General features: G+C 37.7%; 1 long non-coding RNA gene across 1 annotated transcript in view; it reads left to right on the top strand.

Moving 5' to 3' along the window:
* Window positions 1–2,665: 2,665 nt before the first annotated feature.
* LOC138109027 (uncharacterized) overlaps window positions 2,666–18,498 on the top strand; it is a 49,880-nt gene continuing 34,047 nt past the window's right edge. The window contains exon 1 of the long non-coding RNA XR_011150210.1: window positions 2,666–2,777. This is a non-coding gene — a long non-coding RNA (uncharacterized lncRNA). The remainder of the gene's footprint in view (window positions 2,778–18,498) is intronic.

The raw sequence follows: 18,498 nt of genomic DNA, 5'->3' as shown, positions 1-18,498 counted from the left end.
TAAAGGAAAAAAAGGATGTGGCAGATTTGTCAACCATTGAAGTTTCAGATGAGTGGGAAACACAGAAAATCAAATAGGTTAATTAATTCTTGTAAGTATTATCTAGAATTTCATTTGATTGTCTTATTTTTCTGTTTTGCAATCTTGTCCTCAGGAACCCTATACTTTGCCAAAGGAAGGAGCATTTAAGCCTGTCAGGTTTCAGATGCAGCCAAATGAAAATGGATCTGCTGGAGGTATGTACTACCTCAGGGCTTCAAAGTCAAGCAACAGTGTTCTGTTTGGATATTTCTGGGCCCTGGGATGTGTTTCCGGAATTTGGGAACTGCTGCACATTCCTGCCTAGCCCAAAGGACAAGGAGAAATTTTGTTCCGTTGGATGTTAGGTCATTGTAAACTTTCTCTGGTGGGCATGAAACAGAACTGTTTTCTGTGGGAATGCAGTAAATGGAAATTGCCTTGTAGGAAGTGTTTTTAAAAACAAGTTAAACATTTCTCTGGCCAACCAAAACTGGCTTTGGTATGGTAAGTGGTTTAGGTAGTGCAAGCTTGTGTATTTCCAGTGTACTGTCAGCAGAGCTAATGAACTCTCTCTTGTGCTAGGCATAAAACAGACTCTGAACCGTGAAGGGAGCTGCAAAGTCTTATGTAGCCATGCTTCTACAAGAGCTTTACGTGAGGACTGCCAAAACATGTGGGGGTCACTGGAATATGACACATTCTTTCTTTTGAGGTACAATGATGAATTGAAATATTTCACGGAAACACAGAATCATTAAGGTTGGAAAAGACCTCAGGCCATCAAGTCCAAGTTTTGACTCAACACCATCATGTCAACTAAATCAGAGCACTAAGTGCCATGTCCAGTTGTTTCCTGAACACTTCCAAGGGTCATGACTCCACCACCTCCATTAGGCCCATTCCAATGCCTAACCATCTCTTCAGTGAAAAATTTCTTCCTGCTGTCCAACCTAATCTTCCCCTCGTGCAGCTTGAGGCTGTGTCCTCTCATCCTGAGAGAAGAGGCTGAGCCCCACCAGGCTACAACCTAATTTCAGGCAGTTGTAGAGAGTGATAAGGTCCTCCCTAAGTCTCCTTTACTCCAGGCTAAACAACTCCAGATCCTTCAGCTGCTTCTCAAAAGATTTACTCTCTAGGCACTTCACCAACTCCACTGCCCTTCTCTGGACATGCTCCAGCACCTCAGCATCCTTGAAGTGGGGGGCCCAGGACTGGACACAGTACTTAATGTATGGCAAAATATACTAAAGATTAGGAGAGAAAAATATCATTGTTTCAGAAGATATCTAAACATAGCTTTATTTGTTTAATTTTTCAAGACACATATTGTTTGATATTTGCTCAGCCATGAGAACACTACTAAGAATTGCTTCAGATATAACATACACTGTTCATTCTTAGGAAGAGGAAGCTGAAGCTGATTTGGCAAGATTGGTGTCTCAATCTGAGATGTAAAGTTGCTTCTAATGTGGCACACAATGCATCTTGTGCATGCACCACCAATAGTAGAGCTGCAGGCAGAATAGGCTCCAGAAGGCTATTCAAATGGCTCATGTTTTTCAGGTAGAATTTTTGACAGCCATTAAGGCAGCTAAACTGCATGTTTGGAAGAGATCACATTTTATTCAGATTTTGTTTAGCTGTTTTCTTATGCAAGTAAACAAGTATTGTGTTGCAAGGGCTGCTTAATCATTCCTCTGATGATAGAATGACTTATGAAAATCTATGATTCAGGCAAGATCTTGCAAAGGTTTGTGCCATCTCATGCTTACTAACAAGGAGAGACTGATAAATTTTTCAGCACTGTTGACACTTGTGCAAAAATATGTTTTTGTGCCCTGCTACTGAAATGCCCTGTAATGGCCACATTAAAGTCGTCGCAATGGCGTGGCTATGCTGTGTAACTGTGAACAAGGAAATTGCTTATTTGAGGCAATGAATTCTTGCCTCAGCCTATTCCAGGAAAAAATAAAAAGTCCTTAAACTCATTAAGCTCACTCTGATACAGAAAGTAATATATGTAAGTGAACTACTAATTATTAATTCTAAAAAAGCTCTATACATGGGCATAGGGAACGATAGCAAGTTATCCTAATCAGAAATTGGATAGACTGTAATTTCTATAGCATAACACAAAATGCAGACTGAAAAATTTGGGCAGCCTGGCAACACTTCTTTGTGCTCCTTATGTTTCATAAATTATTGAATCATACAGCAGTAACTTACTGGGCTGAATTTGCCAGTTTTGAATTTTATCTATGGTTAAAATGTCTTCCATCTCTAGTTCAAGAGAATGAAGTAGCACTCTAATAATTGCATAACCTTTAAAACAGACTAGTCATTTAAAACCAATTAGTATTAATGGGGTGGTCCTCTATGATATCAGGTCTTTTTTGTATTTTTTAGAAAATGACATTATAAGGAAGTAAAAGTTGTTAATAAGTAAGTTTTTTCTGACAAAAAGAAAACTGTTGCTATATTTTCAGCCATATTATACATATGCAGAGAAATATAGAGAAAAACACACTGAAAACAGCAAAATTCTTTGTATCACAATGAAAACAGTAAAGAATAAAATTAGAATGTGCAAAAAACCAGCAGAAAAATGACAATGTGGTTTCTTTTTGCAGAGCACAGTGACAGCTACAAGAAGCCCTTCTTGCTGATCCTGATCTTTGCTTCTCTCTCTTCCCCTATCCTTTCACTTTGGATTCTGAAAACCAGAAACCTTCTCCCACATTAACTGTGGCATAATGGTAAGCAAGGGAGAGCTGTCCTCTTAGCTTAGATACAGCCCTGAAGGAATGCAGCTACCCTCTGATGCTCAGCAACACTCAAACTTCTCCTGTCCACAGCACAGAAGGAAATTGTCACTAGCTGCCAGAAAAAGATCAGGTTTTGTTTCTCTGCAGCATGACCTGGTTGCAGCTGTGAAATTTGACCAATATGAAAAAAAATGGGGTTTATTTCTTTCCCAATTGACCAAAGTGTGCAAAAATAGGCTTGACATCAGGGTATGTCCAGAGATACATTATTATTTTATTTTGTATCCTTTAATGTAACATTTTTTTGATCAGGAATTTGCACGGCTTCTAGGATTGTGTCCCCAACTTGCTTTTCTGTATTTTAATGGTCATTACCTCACTAAAGCTTTAGAAACTCTATCAAAAGACACTTGTACAAATTGCTGGTTCCTGTGACAGCATGGAAGACTTGTGCTGCAGTGGGTTGCCTGCCTGGGTCATGCAGGATGTTGTGCAATTGCCTAAATGTTCTTTACCTTTCTCTCAAGAAGTAGGGCTTAATCAAAAGTAAAAGTGGGTTGTCAGTGGTCGATAAGCTGTGCTTTGAGCTGGCCTGGTGTTCTTCTGAGTCAAGCTATGTTCATGAAACACTGTGTTTTTTAACATTTCAACTGCCATTTAAAATCTTTGGAGGATTGAAAAGTGGTAGTTTAAAGAAAATAAGCAAAATTGGTCTCAGTGAAATACAGTGACCTATGAAGTACATGCTGAATAAGATGAGTTAATTTTTTTCCCGGCCTTAAATGTTGTGAAACTATGAGGCAAATAGCATAAGTAGTCTGACATTTCTGTGTGCGTCATGATAATTGTTGGAGATGTTTCCCCATGTGGCAGCCTTCATACTTTAGTAACTAAAACCAGTTAACCCAAATCTAGCCTCTATTAAAAATGCACTGTACAGATTTTCAAGTCTGATGCTTAGTGAGAAGAGCTTTAAAATGATTTTTCTATTTAAAATTATTTGATACTCATCCTATGCCAAAAGATCAACATGGTATCTAAGCTTTAGACAACTGTTTAAAAGCTACCTTATTAAAGGCTAAGCTGGCAACACTTGAGTGACAGTGCACAGTCTGGTCAATCATGTAGCAGCCTCTGCATCCACTTGAGCCAGCAACCAGAGGCTGCGAACCTCAAATGGATTTTTTCATTCTCTTTGACCCCTGAATGGGGCAAATTTCCACATCAGCTTTCAAACTAAAGAATATTTCCAGGCTGTGTAAAAGCATATCATTTATTGTGGCTAAAAAGGAAATTTTAATGTGAGATTCTGGAGGACTACTGCAAGCTGAGCATTCTCATAAAAGTAGAAAATTGTACAAGTGAAGTCCTCTCTTCCTTTCAGGATGCCATATACTACTACCATTTCCGTATCAGAAATGCAAGTGACAAGTCACACTTTAAAAATGCATTCAATCCTCCTGCAAACTCTGCTGGATGGTTTTGCAGGCAACATTTTAAATAATGGAAGCTAAGGGTTTGGGTAAAATCAAAAATTTGCTGTTTCATGTTCTACTTTGTACTCAGGAACAATGATACTTAACCGGAGTCAAGTAGGTCTTTACCTCAGCATGACTAGTGTTGCAAAATTTAGAGTTTTCTCAAAAGCCTCACCTCCTGAAACTGTAATTGCACAAGAACCTTAGTTTTCTAGGTCAGTGTTTGAAAGAGAATAGAGAAAATATAATGTGAACATATCCCTGGAGGCAATTTCCCATAACTTTCAAACCAGCACATCATCATTGCCTTTCTAATTTTTTAACAATTCACATTATTATCTTTTGTTAATCACTAAACTGCTTGGAAGCCCCACCAGCCTTATATGTGCTATATCAAAGTGTGAACAGCTTTGAATGGTTAGATCAATCTTCCAACCTCAGTGTATTCAGCTGAAGCCAACTACAGCTGGGACAGAATAGTTAGTAATGAAATAATCTAAATAGTTTATGATTTCAGCCAATCTGGAACATAAATTCAGCTAGTTATTGAAAAATCTAGTAACCTATCAGGTCCTTCCAAAAGCAAATTTCTTCTAGTTGGGAAAAAGTCTTCATAAAAGCTGATGTGTCTGGGAGGAACACATGGAACCAGTTGATAGTCCCAATCTATTTAAAGCTTTTAGCAATTGGGAACTTCTGCAAGCTTTTACTTGTGAGCAGTTGCAACCATAGTTTCCAGAACAGTATTGTGTTTGAGAAGCTTGTCTCGTGGTGCTCCTATTAGTTATAGGTCTTGAAACTGAGACTGTTTAAAAGAAAGTGAATCAAAAGCTTTTAACACGTATTTCCATGACACCATGTAGCAGCTGCATTTCAAGCAGATCGATGCAATCCTTCTTTTTGTATTATCTGTACAGCAGGCAGAAGTGCATAAATCACGCCTTAATTCAAGCCACATGTTTAACCTAAGTTAGGCATGCCTTTAAACAAGCACCAGCTTGCAATGCACATAGTCAGCACCACAGGCCTGGTGTCTGAAGTGAGAGCTAACCACAAGGAAATGGATAGAAACAGGACAATCACGTGCACTTTCTGTAGCTTGGGTGTCAGAAACCAGACAGCAAAGGAGGTATCTCTGTCCAGTTGAGATCTGTGCCCCCAAACTGTAGCTGAAATCATTTGGTCCCATAGTGTCTACTATGATGGGAGCAGCATTTCTCAACTGAAGTGCTTTCCTTGGAATGCAGAGAAGTTTTGCATCCTCTTTATGCACCAGATCAAATTCCAGAGGAGGAAGGTGGGCAAGGAGTTACAGATAATGTGTCATAAAATCATCCCTGTTCTGCTCAGAGCACTTCTATCCTTTTGATTTCTTCAGAATTAATTAATAATATCAGCTTCTAAGCCAAATGGCTGCTCTTTCCCTATGTTTGTTTACTAAAGAAAACTACCCTACAACATTCCTTGTTTAATGTAAAAAATAAGTATGGAATCTGTCCCTGTCCTGAACTTGCCTTATTTAGTGCTGAACTGAGTTGAATCAGGAAGAAAACTGTGGATGTAAACAGGTTTTAGACATCAAAATTTTAAATCAAAGTTATATTCAGATCACAATTCATTCAGTTTTCCAGACAAACCCCCTAAACTAAGGATGTTTTATTTAAAAGCACAAATGCCATAAACTCTGCAGGATCATGTACTGAACTGAAGATGACATCTAAGTAAGCTTCGCACTTGGGCAGGTTAAGAACAAGCAATTCTGTAGGGGAAATAAGTGATTTTAATTTCTAAGAAAGTATATCTGGATCAAAAATATTATTCACTATAATGATCTAATGGGAAATCAGAACTGTTGTAGGAAAGTTATAAATGGAAAATGCTAGGTTTTATCTCTCATTCTGGCACAAACAGGAGTCTGGTGAAGCAGCATAGCCTGGGACTGTCAGAAAGCATTCTCCCTTGAGTAGTCTGAAGAATGATTAGCACATCTTTCCTCTACTACTGTAAAAAGCTATTACACTTATATTTTTTTCCCACCAAATTACTCTTCTGTTTCCCCTTATCATCTTGTGAGTATGTTTGAATGAGAAGTTTTTTGAGATTCTTCATTTGTGAACTGCTCATCCATACTGGATGCATATATACCTCTTGAAATGACAAAAAGAACAGAAAAATATGAAAAAATTATGCTCATCTCAGCAGTCAAATATGCTATATTGTTTTGGACTCTGTAGACAAATAATTTTGAGTGCAGTTCTGGTCTTCTGTAAGTGAACAAGAAAGAAAATCTCTTTAGGGTAGATGTTGCTTTTATAATATGAAGACAATTTTGCATATCTATGTGTAATAGCATCAATAAGCTGTGTATTTGTTGTTCTTTTTAAAAACTACTGTGCTGAACAGTCAAAATATGTTATATTTTAAGTGGAATATTATTTTTCTTATAATGATGGACTGAGATCCATCTAATCTAATTTAGCCATCATTTATAGTATCATTTCAAGGGAAAGAAAATGACAACCTTCACTCTCATTTTTCTTTCTGAAGATCTTGATTTCTTTGTAGGGGTTGTTTTTTCTTTTCCGTTTGATGATTTGTATTAACAAGGCATTTTACTTTTGAATTTTCCATTCTGGTATAAGTACTGTTGATTAATGCTGAAACACTGCCAGAGAAGCTTGCAGTAGAAGGGCTGTGCAACGCTTAAACACTCTACATAAATATTCCTGACATGGAGCCCACCCCTCCTCAGCACAGCTTCCACTGAAGCTGCTGAACAAGGGAAGCACTGGCCATCTGTGATGCTAATGGCAGAAGTGTATTGCTATGTTTCCAAGAAATATAATTATCCTTTTAAGAAATAAGGTCTGATATAACTTGGGAATTATTTAATAAGGAACTGCACAACATATATCAGTGTGATATTTTTGCAGTGTGCAGAACTTATGGTCTTAAGTCCCCAGGACTGTTAAAAGGGTGATAATTGCTGAATGTCTTCTATTACTTACTTCCTTTCCTCTTGTTAGCTTGGTTTGATTTAAAGACAGTCCCAGTGACATCTCGGCTGAAAATCATGTAAAATGTGGTAAGTGAGTATTCTGAATTAAATGGGTTTGTTTTCCTAAAGATCATTAATGTATCTGCTCACACATTCCAGGCTTAGCTAATCCTATTGAAAAATGTTACTTTTGTAACATTTGGTTGGACACACATTTACTCAGGTCAAAGATCAGGTGACAGAGGAAGCTATGGAAAATATTAAATTAACAAATCTATCTGTTTTTAATTCTAGTGTAACACTTATTTTATAAGCCAATCTTGGAAATGTTGTACTTCAATTTGAACAAAGTCAGTCTGTATCAGGAACAGTACCTGATGCATCTGTATGAGGCCTCCTAAGGGCAGCGTGACTGTGAATTAAAACGTTTCCATGGATTTCCAATTCTCTTCAGCTTGTTTCACAAAACCATGAGATGTTTCCAGAAAAAAATAATTAACACAGTCTAAGTAAGAAACTAACGTGTCTGGATAAATACTGTATATCAAACCTCCAGATTTTCCGTTCTTGCCATTAGATGCCTGCAGTGTCTTAACCAATTTTCATGAATGGGAAGTGGGAAAACAACAGTTAAAATATGAATGTCCAATAATGCTTTTTAGCAATACAGCCCTAGCCTGTGGTTTCATTTGTGAAAACAGCATAGCTGATAAAAATCATGGGAAGTTTGGTGAAAACTCCAAGGTAGACAAACTATTCTATTGCTGTTTTCTGTGAAAAATCCTGTAGCTATATTACCCCTTCCTTAAACTCTGTACTGCTGTTTCACTTTGCCATACTTTTAGGGTCAGGATTAACCTGACAATGATTTTCACATGGGTATAGTGAGGCATGAATAAATAACATAGCAAGAATCACAAAGGTGAAGTCTTAGATGCCACTGAGGAGGATTTCTGTCCCCTGCATGAACAGTAGAAACCCCTGTATCAGCTACAATAGGTCAGATGTTGAAGAGCATCTGGCAATTGTTCAAACATAATCCACACCTAAGATAAAATAATGATAGTCCAAGATTGCAAAATTACTGAAGAAACAGCAGTGAATTTAAAAAAATGGCTTTACAGCAGTGCATAGTTACTGCCAGGGAGTCTAAGGTAGATCCAAAATCAAGAGACTGCTCAGTGGAACTTTGCATTTCAATCACATATTGGGGCAGCGCCTTACGAGAGTTCCTCACTAGAAGGTGTTTGCAGTTGTTTAAAGTACTACTAAATTAAAGAAAAATTTACTAGACCTGAATACTGATCTGTTCATAATTATCCTTTCTCTGCCAGGCACTTTGTAGGAGTAATGTTCTGACACAGTTCCTACTGTTTTCTTACATGTGTAAGCAAAATTATCAAAGGAAAAAGAAATGGCCTATTAAGAGTGCAAGCTGGAATGGCATGAAGTATCTCTGATATGTGCTGAGCACCCCAAAACAACCCTGAAAGAAAAGCTTCTGAAGCTAAAGTGGTTTCAGGTGGCTGCCATATCAAGACTTCTTAAGCATTATTTGAACTGTTCTCAAGGGAAAAATTTAATTATGCTCTTCAGGCACTTTGCCCCATGACATCCATTAATATTGAAAGAAGATGTGTGCATGCATGCCTATCATGGACCTTATCCTGTCACTCCATGCTGCCACTAAGAACTGGTATCTGCTGGTACATTATCAAACAGGGACTTCTGACTCATTCTGTTAGTGGAAACAATTTTATTGTTACATTAAAAGAGTCATTATAATGGTTTTGTCTGTAATGACAAGGCAGCAAAGTGCTGTTCAAATGATACAGAACAGCCAAGTGCTCAGACTTTATTTCTTTTTATATGGACAAGTGGACACAGTTCAGCTGTTAATGGCAGTTAGCATAGCACAAGGACATTCCAGTGTAAGAGATAAAAACCCCTGTGATTTAATTGGAAACACAATAACAATCTGTAAAGATGTCTAATCCTTTCTGAAAAGTGTGATTGCCATGCCCCAAGTAGGAATTTTCACAAACTGCTCTGGAAGCAGATTTGGTTTTTGGAGTGCTGGAAGTAGCTGGATGAAGTGACAATTGCAGGACACTACACTGAATCAACACCATCTTTAGGTGAGGGCTGGAAACATAATATTTTGGGGGAAAAATTTTCAAATGAAAGTGAATTTGGTAACTCTGCCCTGTGACACTGAACACCTGCCCGCCTTAGGAGGGTGAGGACAGGACGAGGGGAGAACATGCTCTTTGACTCTTTAAAGAGGGAGGAATTATTGTCACCTTGGTTTCAATTGGAGCCTTTAAAAACTAATTGAAAAATGTGCGAAAATCTGTATTAATAAAAGGCATAATATAAAATCATTAAACTGACCAGAATATAGGGAAAAATAATTCTTCTCTTTGAAAAGTTGTATTTGCCAGACAAGTAGCTCCTTGAGCATGATACTTAAAATACTCGTACAGCATGTGCTCCATTCCCTTAAAAGGAGTGGCTATATCTGATTCAAGCTTTTGTATCCTTTTCTTCCTAGGCTAAGTCAGATGAACCATACTAGACTCTGTTTTTAGGTTATTTAATATAATTGAAGGTTGGGTGACTGTGGGTGTCACACATAATCAGCGCCTAATAAATAGGCAGCCTGTCTTTACTGGACACATTCCCGGGGTGCAGATCAGTGACATGCATTTCACTGCCTTTAAAGTCTATTTAGGATCAAATAAAATTCATCCTTGCGTAAGGGTCCCGTGCAGATGCTTCTGTGACAGCAATGGCTCTTTAGATCCCAGAGCAGTAGCAAAAGGACAGGCAAACTAGCTATGTGTTTAGCATCCTTCATCCTCTGTTCATCTGCTGGTCCAGGCTGAGTGCTTGGCTCTAATCAGCTGCTTGGAAAAGGAACTTCAGGGTGCTCATTCTTCTGCAAAAGAAAAAACATCTGAAAGTATCCAGTGGATGGATTATAAGAAACAGTGATGGGGGCTTCTTGTTGAGTTTTCCTCACAAATTTTCAGAATCTGTACTTTGAGGTAAAACAACCTTGAGTCACTGTGGACGGCTGTCAATGTAAGAGAAAAAAAAACATGACAAAAAGGTACATGCATTTTAAAAGAATGGTTGAGATATATCTTTACTGTGCATACTGTCCAGTTATAGAAGCCTTCTCACTCTTTATTAGCATTTATGGAATGTTCCTCTTTTGAAAACAAAGCTGTTTAAAATCACAAGTCAATATAAAGGGCCTTTGCCCTCAGGATTTCAAAGCTCCACTTTCTTCCTACACTTGTAATATAATTCACTGATGTGTGAATTCCACAGTATCAAGTATCCCTGCTGTTGTAGCAATGTGTCTTACACTGCTAACAATTTACACATGAGTATCTCCTTTGCATATTTGGAAAATAACTTTGAAATGCCTCCAGAAAACATTTAGAAACCCTTGTTTTCTCTTAAATAAAGCCACATGTACTGACATTTTTCTTATTTTTGCTAGAAGGCAATTTTTTTAAACTCTTTAAAATCTTTGTCTCTATAAAGATGTCTATAAAGTAGATATCTTTAAAAAGAGTTTAAAAGAGTTTATGTTAAAAGTTTCAGAAGTGAAATTTGTATTGTGCATAGTCCATTAGAAAATCTTTCCACTTAGACAGATGAAGAATATTTAGGATTTTTCCTTCTTGTTTTAATTCATATACTAATAGTAGACCACAATGGATATTTATATATTTATATAACGTGCAGACAAATATTCCATCTTTCACAAACAGATTTGCCAAAGTATTTGTCAAAATTTTTTAAAGCTTTATTGACTTCAATTTTCCAGTGTGCTTAGAAAAAGAAGTGAAGTTTTGCAAAAGCAGATATTATTCTCTTGTCTGTCTCTACCTAAATTTTTGGGGACTAACCTGGTCACTTTGTCCTTTTCCACTTCATGTTCCAGACTTCATATATGCAGTTTATCCTGAATATTCAGCATTGCTTGCCTATGGGAAAGTCACTAGTGAAAAATATTACTACAGCTTGATGGTGGGCCCTTTGAACTGCTGAAGCCAGCATTTAATGTAATTTGTAATATGACAAAATTGCTGTTAAGTAGAAGTTGGAAAAGCTGCAATGGTGGCTAGGAATGCAAAAGGATGACCTGAGGAGCTGTAGGATGCTTAGTTTGATATCAAGGTCAAGCAAAATAATCAGAAAGGCTGCTGTGGGATGTGAAGATTATTAGCTGAAGAACATAAGAGCAATTAATGTCAGTCAACGTGATTGTTTCTTTTAATTGAAAACCACTCATGTCAAATAAACCAGTCTATCAAATAATCATGATTCCACAAGGAAACAGAATAACTGCTTTATTCTAATAGTCTTTGTGCTGTGTGTTGTAACAACAAGTAAGTGAATCTCAGCTTTGTGAGGTCATTTAAAAGTATCACAGCTCAGCTTCACAGTGATCTATTATCCCATGTGGTGATTAGCTTGCAGGTAGCTCCTCTGTTAGCATTGCAGCCAACAAATGTCAATGTCACTTTCTGAATACCTTGTTTTTCAAATATAAACTTCTCTCTTGACAGCTAACTTGCAAGTATGCAGAGATCTACTGAACTCATCTGGTCTTGTCTTTGCACCCTCTGCAAAATCTCTGCTTCCACTATCAGTATAATCACCCCATTATTCCATTGCTCCAAAACACCAGTGGCAATTTCCTTCCCACCTATGAGGCTGAACAGAACTGTTGTTCTTTTGGTAACACTGAAATGGCTATTTTGTAATTTTAAGTATAGAATTGAGAGAACTCTGCCAAGTTCCTGCAAGTAAGGATGCATCTACACCAGAAGGGAGAGAGAAGGGAATCTCCTGATCACCCCTATTTATTCATCTTTGGTTCACACTGTGGAATGATTTTGGAGAATATGAGATAGATTACCTCCTGCTGAGTAGAAACTGAAAGGATGCACTCTGACCACTAACATGGATTAAAATCAGGGTTATTGTTACAGCGTTGATGTCAGATTGCCAGCACCAGCAACTTTGAGCTGCAGACCTACTGCACAGATGCAGTCATGGCTTCCAAATTTCCTCCAAATCATGTGTCACATTATCAGAAATGAGTCCATACATAAATTTTCATGGCTGCATTTTTATATCTTATCTCACATTACAGTGTAAGATTTATGTGGTTGCTTCAATGGAGCAAAATTAATTTTGCTGGTAAGGGAAATGGGTATGGAGGTATTACATTATCTGAAAAGGACAGTTAGATTAATAGATTGGTTAATAAGGGAGACCATATTGAAGATAAAAAACTAACTAATAAGAAAGCCGAGTGACCTTGTTGGCAACTAAAGGCCCATCTCAGAAAATGAGACCTATAAACAATTAATGAATATTTATATCTGTTTGTTCAAGTACGTGGTCTTTAAATGGACAAGGGGAATGAAACCAGTTACATATATCTCCTGTAATAATGGTGAGTGCATATCCCTAACTAGGTGTAAGTGGCTCTGGATGTCATTATTTATTTATTGTAAATAACTAATTTATTTATTTACAGTATTTTTAAAAGTATTTATTAGAAAGAAAACTCTGCATAAGGGAGCATGAACATTCAAAAATAATTTTGCATCTGGTGTATAGTTTTGAGCCAGGGTCTCATCTTGAACCTCTCAGAAATTAACAGTCCTTTGGGGATGTCTGGAGTTACACATAATTTTCCCAGATGAATTATGATATTTAATTTGAGGGGTACTAGTAGATTTTTTTAAAACTATTTCGCAATTTTTCTTCTTGTTCTGCCAGTTTTTGTGCTTATGCCAAGAAAATTTGTATTTTGAATTTAAGATTTTGAAGAAGTTGGCACAGAGTCTTCAGTGATGGAGTGTCTTGGCTCATTTTATTAAAGCAATATTTGCAACAGCTGTAGGCTTGTCCAAGCACCTTTGCTATGAAATCTGTAAGGACCTTCTGTCTTGTCATGATGCCAGAGAGTTTTCCTGACTATTGAGAGCCCACATTTTCCTGAACTTCTGACTATCTGCTCTCATGTCATCTTGTACAGTTTCAGCAGAGACTTACTCTGTAACTCTTTAGAATCCTGTTCCAATATCTTTTTTCAGTCTGCTTCTAAGATAAATGGCTTTGTTGAATTAGATCAGCAACTTCAAGTCTAAGCCAGATTTAAATTAAAATGGTATTTACAACATAGGCTTTCATAGTAAAAAAAAATACTGCAGAAAGTTAAAAACAAAGTCAACATCATACTTACCAGAGAAGATTTCTTTCAGCTGCCCTAGCATCCCAGCTAGGATTTGTGAGGCTGCCTAATGGCTTCTGTGACTTTATTCCAAATATTGCTCCTGACCAGAGTTCTGCGATATCAGGGTAGGAACAGGGAACTGTAATTTTTTTCTCCTCTGTGTTGTTTCATCCCCTTACCTCCATTACTGGATAGTTTTCCAGTTTCAGCTTTCTTTCCTTCTTACTGCCCCTGTACAGTGGATGGTGGAATAAGTTTTCAGAGGAATGTTTCTACTGTAGGGTCCTTTTGAATTTTTTTATTTAAACATTCTATGATATTTGCATAAAATTTACGCAGAATGACAGAAAACAACAACTTGGTGTTTCCAACACACTGTTAGAAACAGGTAACTGGGTTTGCCAGATCAGTTTTTTGTTTACATGTTTTGGCTGATTGTACAAATGCTTTTCTGCGGTAGTAGATGGGCTTTCATGGATCTTAAGTCCATCTCCCTTTAGATGTATTTAAGCTGCTAACTAGCCAATCCTAGTCATCAATCCTAAAACTCTTTTCTGATAGAACTTTCATTTCCATATATATTTTGATGGTTTGGTTTTATAATCAAAGAGAAGGAGTCAAAACCAACCATATTTTAATAAAATAAAGCTTAGATGAGCTTTCACCATATTTAAAAATATTTGATTTTATTTATCTACAGTAATTTTTTTGAAACACATAATGAGCACAAGAATTCTGTTGCTTACTTGAGCCTTGTGCATAAAATGCTAGACAGGTAAATTGACTTCATTTGAAATGCTTTCATCTTGAAGATTTTGCAGGACTAGAAGCTGTGTTCTGAGTAGACAGCTATTGCCTCATGGAATTTAATCTCGATGGCAATCCTGGAATCACAATTTTGTACGTGGTTGTGTGCCTTTTATTCGTAGGTTTTCTTTTAGTTGATACAACGCAACAAAATAACAAAAAGTTTTCTGTGAGTTCTACAAAGCTTTTTATTGTTTCTAAAGATCACACAATATAACCATTATCAGCTTTCAAAACCTGATGGGTATACAGGTGTTCAAAGGATTTCTGATCCACACAATTATCTCTGTAATACAGATGCAGAAAGTCGTGGCAGTGCTCCATCATGCAAGCTTCTTCTTGCAGTTTTCTGTCTTTACATTTGTACTTTTGTTTTCATTTATCCTGTTCTCCTTCCCCAATCAGCATATAAAAGCTCAAACAATTTAGTAAAAGCTAAATGATCAGAAGAAAAGTGAGCTTAAAGCTCCATTAGCCAAGGTACTACAAGTCCAAAAGCATAATAAACAGGCTAGCTAGTTAAAGGATCTTCAGAAAAGAACTTAACAAAAATTTCTTGTATGAAGTCATAAATTTAGTTCTCCTCTTTCCAGGAGGTTGAGTTTTGTGTTCAACAATTTGACATTAGAAATCCGTGTGTGTGACTCTCCGCACGTTTCCTCTTTAATTGTGTGCGGTAGCATATTTTGTGTCCTTTGGGGTACAACCTCATTTTCAGTCAAGTTAAACAAAAAAAAATTAAAATTTAAGCTTAGGGCCTTCTTCAAAGTTACTTCTGTTCTCCTGGATGTTAGATGTAGAGTTGGGTTAACCTTATCCCTATCCTCTGGAGATTACATTATCAAGGGCAAAATTGCTATTGCCTATGGGGAAAATCATTCCTTCTTGATTGTCCAGATGTCAGCTGGAGCAGACAGGTATTGTATAATAGTAACTATTCTTGTTTCTTCCTCTCTGTGCTATTCTTTACCTGACATCATGTATTGTGTAACTCGGTATACATTTACATAAAGTGATCATACCTTCATAAAAAATACCCTCCCAAAGCATCAGATGCTCTCGAAAAATAAAATGGAAGTAATCATAATGGGATTCTGGCATCCACCGAATACCATTACCATAGCAGCAAGGGCATACAATAAAAATGTAATAGTCATAGTCAGTAATTAAGTATAATAAGTGAAGGAGTAGATGTGCAGTATGGAAAAAAAAGTCTGCTAGTGGTTTGTGTACAAGAGGTGGTCATCCCTAGATATTTAGCTCAGCTAAAACATTTCCCTTCAGGGATATGAACTCCAGAGCTGCCTGAGATAGACATGGTAGGTACTCTGAGAAGTAGCTGATCCTTTATTTCCACCAGAGATGGAAAAGGGAAGTTGCAACAAAGGTTTAAAAAATAGTTTTTATTACCAGATATTAGAAAATTGTTCATTTTCTGGGAGCTAACAGAGACTCTCATTGTCAATGGCCCCTTGGAAAAGTTCTTAATAGCAAATTCAATACAACACATTTGAACAGCAAAGAAACAGTTTAGTAGTTGTGTATTCTAATTAACCATTTGACTACTGCTGAATGGAGCACATAATTGTAGCAGATGTTTATCTTGCATCCTGTCAAATCAAACCTCCCTGATATGTTACAAATATGAAACACTGATTCGTATTACCTCAATGGCAGTGAAGGACTTGGGATAAATTGGAGAGAGCAACCAGCTCTTCATGAATTTCACTTTCCTTGTGTTGAATCTGACGATTTAAAAGGCTTTCTGGAACACAGAAATGCCTCTGCTGGACCTTAAGTGGTCAGATCATTAATTCTGCACCTCACTGTGAGCTTTGACAGGTTTCACACAACTGATAGAATGATCTATTTCACTGTAGTGGCAACCAGTTCTGGCCAGAATCAGCAAAGCTAAAACATTACTTATTTTTACATGTGGCATTTAAATTCCCTGGCAGAAACTTAAGATCAGTCTTGGGGGTTCTGATCCCAATAAATAATGATATCAGCTGCTTGGCTGTTGAATTTCAGTTTTAAAAGCCAGTTCTATATTTATTCTCCAGTTTCATGGATGCAACTGTTGCTAGTACTTATGCAGAAGCAGAACTTGGTGCAGAGACAGCACAATTTCAGATTGGCACATTGCCTGCTCTACTGAGGGAGTCAGCAGTGTGCCAATGCAGCAGATTTCTGGGGTCTAGTGAGTGGTTAATGGGGTCTCTGGGGTGCGCCCCATCCCACTCCTTAGCATGTTACCTTCAGTCAGGAACAGAGGAGACAATGCCTTGTATAATGTAGCAGGGTAGAGCTCTCCTCTGTCACCAGTGAATCCTGGGGACCAGTGTGGTGGCTTGTCTTCAGGCCCTCTGAGGGACTTAGTTCAAACCTGTTTGAGAAAACTGAAGATCCTATTTGACTTTTAATTTCTACTCATTAGGAGACCCTTGTTGCCTCTGCTAGCTTTACTTCCTACTCATGTAGTCAACACAATGAAAGCCTCAGTAAGGCCAACTACATTTAAGATTATGCATTTCTTTTGTCATAGAAAATAATAATGTTTACAACTACAGATTTCCTTCCTCCCCCCTAAATGCAGCTCAGCAAACTCAATCCTGGCTATTAGAAACTCTTGGCTTCTTTCCATGTTGCACATTATCACTTGTCACAAAAATGCTGCAAGTGAAATGATGCCCTTTTGTTAGGTCCACAATGCAATTACCTTTGTGTATTTGGCACTGACGTGCTTAAGTAGACTAAACACCTCTCTTGATATAGGATAGAGAATGGTACAGCAGCTCATTCAGGCTTATATTGTGTTGGTTTTGCCAAGGCTGTAGAGTATAAAACTTTTCACCAACATGAACTGACATAATTCTCAATGCACAGCAGGACTAGTTTTAGTGCACTGGCAGAGATGGTTACTTGGAGAGCAGAGCTGTATATTAGAGTCTGCTCTTGCATCTGTTAGATCATATTTATGTGGAAATGAATTTTGAAAGCATATACATCTCTGTCCTTATGACATCTGCTGAGCCTCTTCGCCCTTTATCCTTGCCAAATCTGTTGGTTCATGTAGCTTCCTTCAAAGGGTCTGCAGGATTTCTCAGTTGCATAAAGTGTCAAGAATCCCATCACACTCTTACAAGCATTGCATGTAATTCACAGTGCAGAGCTTAGGTACAAATTAGAAAACTTCATTTTAAAACTCAAATGTTGGTATACAAAACAGCATCAAAATGAATGGAAAGAGCAAGATTTTGCTATTTCCCCTACAACCAGCTGAGCAGTTCACCTTTTCCACTCTCAGGAAGAGGACAGCTTGTTCCTGCTCCTCACAGCCCCAGGCCACAGTCTGGCTCCCAGAAGGTTTATCTGGGGATCCAGAGAAGGAGAAAAAGTGTCAGACAGGTTCCCTCCTCCATTTACTGTCTGCAGATCAACACCAGGCTTCTAGCATGTGATCTGCCAATGTTCCTGTTATCCCATTCCCAATGTTCCCTTTATCTCAAAAGAGATGCTGGTTGGCTTAGGATGGGGAAATAGAGGTCAAACACAGTCAGACTTGGATTGTGTGTGGATGTTTGGGTTTTAACTTGTATCTTAAGTTTACTCAACACTACCTTTAAAATACTGCCAGCAATTGTTCTGCCTCTGTATATTTTTGACTGCTCTGTCCAGTCTGAATTTGAGTGGAACGGGGCTTTCCTTTTGGAAGAACCTGAATTTTTAGGAGACTACCCTCTCCATTGGGGGAAAAAATATTTCTTGCAAGATGGATGGAATATTAGTTTGACCATTACAAATATTCAAAGGAACAGCATAGCATCTGTTTGTAATTTAACTTGTGTCAAATGCTGCAGGAGGCCACCTTAGCCTTTTGTGATCTCTCTAGCTGTAATTACAGCTGTGGTTGTTCTCTGCTGAGTTACCTAGAAGCTCTTTGTTGTAGGACTTTCTCTAGCTTGGTTATTAAACTTCTGACAGAGCAGCTAGTGACAAGTGCCCATGACTGAAGGGGATGCAGCTGAAGACTACTGCAAGTGATGTTACTTGCCTGAGGTTCAAACAGGAAGAGAGGCTGAAATCACAAAAAATACACAGGAATTAAAACTAGCGGATGAATTTTGTTGTGGAATGAAAGACTCTCTGGCTCTGAAC

Source organism: Aphelocoma coerulescens, chromosome 4 (genome assembly GCF_041296385.1).
Source record: "Aphelocoma coerulescens isolate FSJ_1873_10779 chromosome 4, UR_Acoe_1.0, whole genome shotgun sequence".
Taxonomy (NCBI): domain Eukaryota; kingdom Metazoa; phylum Chordata; class Aves; order Passeriformes; family Corvidae; genus Aphelocoma; species Aphelocoma coerulescens.
The sequence above is the reverse complement of the archived record's forward strand: the minus strand, read 5'-3'. Positions and strand labels throughout refer to the sequence as shown.